Source organism: Rhinolophus ferrumequinum, chromosome 8 (assembly GCF_004115265.2).
Source record: "Rhinolophus ferrumequinum isolate MPI-CBG mRhiFer1 chromosome 8, mRhiFer1_v1.p, whole genome shotgun sequence".
In the NCBI taxonomy this organism is placed as follows: Eukaryota; Metazoa; Chordata; class Mammalia; order Chiroptera; family Rhinolophidae; genus Rhinolophus; species Rhinolophus ferrumequinum.
In genome coordinates, this window is record NC_046291.1 from 96226622 (window position 1) to 96230943 (window position 4322).

General features: G+C 47.7%; 1 pseudogene; it reads left to right on the forward strand.

Annotated features, from left to right (window-relative positions):
• Window positions 1-875: 875 nt before the first annotated feature.
• On the forward strand, window positions 876-3450 carry LOC117025600 (dolichyldiphosphatase 1-like; annotated as a pseudogene).
• The last annotated feature ends 872 nt before the right edge of the window (window positions 3451-4322 follow it).

Sequence of the window (4322 nt, forward strand, 5' to 3'; positions counted from 1 at the left end):
TGGCACCAGAGCCCTGCTAAAGTGAACCCTGCTCTATGGGATCAGCCCCTGCACAATAGCTTATCCTCTATAGTCATGGTCAGCACTCACAGTCAGTCAAACTGAGGGTCAATCCCAACCTCTGTTGTGCCAACAGCATTCAAGCATCAACTACAACAGAAGGGCACACACAACACACACAAGGGGCACCCCTGGAACACCAGGCTCAGGTGAACAAGAAGACTGCACCAGTGGGCCTCACTAGACACCCACCATATAAGGTCACTCTGCCAAGATTGGGAGACATAACAAATCTACCTAATACATAGAAACAAACACCGGGAAGCAGCCGAAGTTAAGATACAAAGAAACATGTCTCAAATTAAAGAACAGAACAAAACTCCACAAAAAGAACTAAACAAAATGGAGATAATCTACCAGATTCAGAGTTCAAAACACTAGTTATAAGGATGCTCAATGAACTTAGAGGAAAACTAGATGAGCTCAGTAAGAGATAGAAACCATAAAAAAGAACCAGTCAGAAATAAAGAATACAATAACTGAAATGAAAAACACATTAGAGGGAGTCAAAAACAGATTATATGAAGCAGAAGATTGAATCAACAATCTGGGACAGTGTGGCAGAAAAGACCCAATTGGAACAGCAGAAAGAAAAATGAACCCGTCAAGAAGGCAGGCATCAAGCAGGTAAAAGCTGTGCTTGCTGCCTGCCATGACCACACTAAAATTACAACTAAATTATAGAACAATCAACCTGGAGAGCCATCTGAAGACTAGCTGAACAGAAGTCCTATAACTAAGGATATAAAGAAAAAGCCGGCCACCTTGAGACTGGTAGGAGGGACAGATGTGAAATGGGTTGGCCCCACACCCACATGTGGTGGTTGAGAATTGGGAAGGATACGTGGCGGCAGAGGTCCCCTGTGAAGAGTGATGGGTCCCAGCCCCTACCGGGCTCTGTAGCCCAAAGCACCAGTGCCGAGAAGAGGATCCTTGATAACATCTGGCTGGGAAAATCAGTGGGGATTCCATCCATCTGGGTGAGACAGAAGTAAGCTGAAAACTTAGGTGTCTTCTTAAAGGGTCTGTGCACAGCCTCTCTCACTCCTAAGCACTCACCCTGGGCTCTAGCAGAGGAACTGCAGTCCAGGAGATTCTAGAGACATACAGAGAGAGACTGAGTTATGTGGGTCCAAGTCAAGGGCTGGAGGGAAAGCCACCACTGTCCCTGTATTAAGCACTCATCCTGTGTAGCCAGCATGCAGATGCCATCCTTCCTGTGTTGGATCTTCCTCCACCCAAGGCCAATCTAATTGTTCATTAGCCTGGTTTACTCTGCTCACTCCACTCTAGTGACTCCCTGGGACTCCACTCCACTCAACTTGCACAACGTCATAGGCTATTTTGCAGCTGGCAGGCAGCCAGTGTTGGCCCACACTTCAGTCTTTCTTGGACAACTCTCAGGGGTCCATGGGCCCCAGGCAGGTAATAATTGATCTCTATATACTCTAAGACATTTGTGGATTAGACTCAGGCTCAAAACCAGGGTCAAATCTGAATCTGCATTAACCCATTGAACACCACTTGTCCCACGCTGGTGACTCCCTGCTACCTTGCCCCACCAAACTCGTGCACCACTGAAAGCTGTTTTGGTGACCTGCAGGCAGCCAATATTGGCTCCCACTGCAATCTTTCTTGAACAACTTTGAGAGGTCCTGAGGACCTAGGCAGGCAGCGGCTGGCCTCAGTGTGCTCTAAGCCTTTTGCAGAGTGACCCCAAGTTCAGAACTGGTGACAAATCTGAATCTGCATTAAACAATTGAACACCATTAGCCCCACGCTGATGACTCCCTGAGACCCAGCCCCACTGAACTCTCATACCACCAGAGGCTCTTTCAGCAGCTGAACGTTATGGAAAGCAGGCAGGTGATGGCAGGATTTAGGGTGCCTTAGGCTATTTGCTGAGCTGCCCCAGGCTTGATATGGGTGACAACTGGCCTTGGTTCCTAGCGTGGCCTCTAACATGCACCTCCAGGTCCAGCACAGGCAAAGACCAATTGCCGGTTGCTTTCTAGCTCCTACCAGATAGCCAGGACCACACACAGCAACTGACCTTGGCCTTCATGGGGCATCCTGCAAGATGCCCAGAAACAAGCACACTCAGTGAGCAACTTCAAAGCACAACACAACACCACATGATTAGCCCCACAAGCAGCACATCCAAATAGTGGTTTTGACAGGCACAAGAGCCTGCTGAGGCAAATCCTGCTCCATGGAATCAGTCCTCACATACCAGCTTCTACACTATGGTGGTGTGAAATACTCACATCCAGTAAGCCTGAGGGGTCAATCTCAACCATTGATGTGCCAATAGCAATTAAGACTCAAGTATAACAGAAGAGTGCACAGACTACACAAAGGACACTCATGAAACATCTGGCTCAGCTGACCAGGGAGACTCTGGCATTGGGATGCGCAGGACACCCACCACATAAAGACATCCTGCCAAAACTGGGAGATGAATCAGATCTACCTAATACATAGAAACAAACACAGAGAGGTAGCTGAATTAAAGAAACAAAAAAGCATTCGCCAAACTAAAGAACAGAAGAAACCTCTAGAAAAAGAATTAAATGAAATGGAGGCAAGCAATCTACCAGATACAGAGTTAAAAACAATGGCTATAAAGATGCTTAAGAAACTAACTGAGGGGCAAATCTCAGTGTCTGGGTAAAATGGAAACAGATGGATAGTGTCTTCTCCTTTCTCCATAGTGGCCAGTGACCCTCACGCAACATCAAATATCTTTCAGGTGATCTCTCTGATCACCTCCTTGTCTACCTGACCCTCAGCCCCATATTCATCATTGTTGGTTTCATGACTCTCATATTCAAGCAGGAACTGCACACAATCTCATTCCATGGGGGCCTGGCACTAAACAAAGGGGTCCACTGGCTCATGAAACATGTCATCCATGAGCTGCAGCCCTATGGAGGCTCCCAAAATGGCAGTAGGTACTAAGTGCAGAATGCCCTCCAGTCATTTCTATTTTATGTAGTTTTTTCTCTTCTACTTCTTTCCTTTCTGGTATTTAAGAATGCACCAAACAAACAATGCCAGGTTCCTGAAATTGCTGAGAGACACGTGCTCTCCCTGGGTCTCCTCACCACAGCCTTTCTAGTCTCCTACAGCAGGGTCCACCTGCTGCACCACACCTGTAGCCAGGTGCTCTATGGGGGCATTGCTGGGAGCGTCATGGTCATCACCTAGATCGCCTTCACCCAGGGCGTCCTCACTCCACTGTTCCCCAGTATAGCAGCATGGCTTATCTCTGAGTTTTTCCTAATCTAAGACATGAAACTCATTCCCAGTGTACTCTGATTTGAGTACACAATAACTCCAGCATAAGTCAAGAGCAGACAACTCAAGCTAAGGATGAAACTGCAGTGATTAGTGCATGTGGTTAGGTCCAGCCTCCAGATCTGGTCTACACGATGCCTTGCAGGATAAATGGAAAGACAGATAGAGGGATAAAGCAGAGACTTCTACAGACCTATGTCACCAAGTGAAGCCTTTTATTTTTCCTTATTTTAATTTTAATAAACATGGTGGACCAAAGAGCCAACCCAGCTCCTCAACCAGGATGCTGGAGGGTGTGCTGCCATGGGATCATGCAGAAAGAAACCCTCATTGGGCTACTTCCAGCTCTTGGTTGAATGGAAGGTGCCCTTGGTGTGGGCAGTGGGATGTGAGGTAGAGGAGGGCTTGCACCTGTGGTCAAGGGGCCAGGAAATCCAGGTGGTGTGAAAAATACACACTATTTGTGTTTTTGTTTTGTCAAAGGCAGATGGGATTATGGAAGAGCCTGCTCTGCAGTGGCTTCCCCAAGTACAGAACAGCCAAGTTCAGCTTCCCAGGCCCTTTGCCCTGAGCCCAGGGAGAAAACTGCTTCTCCCTGTGTCTGAGAGTTTGCCTGGAGGCCCAGGAGAAGAGAAAACTCCCGTGCCCTCCCTGCCATCATTGCTATTCCAGAACCACATTCAGTGTTTTCTTGTTGGGGGTCCTGGGAGATGGCATGCATCTGGCAGCTGCTATCATTGTATCTTATCCCATATCCGCCCTACACCACAAGGGCTTTCCCTGGCCCCCTGTCCCCAAGAAAATGGTCTCCTTCTGAAAAAAGAGGCCACACATGGGGATGCACAAAGCCAAGCCATTCATACCTCTTTTTTGTCCTACCATCTTCATAGGTATGAAGTTAGTCTTCATACCCACGTGAACATACAGCAGGCGAACCAGAACGTGGGTGAGAGGAGTAGAGC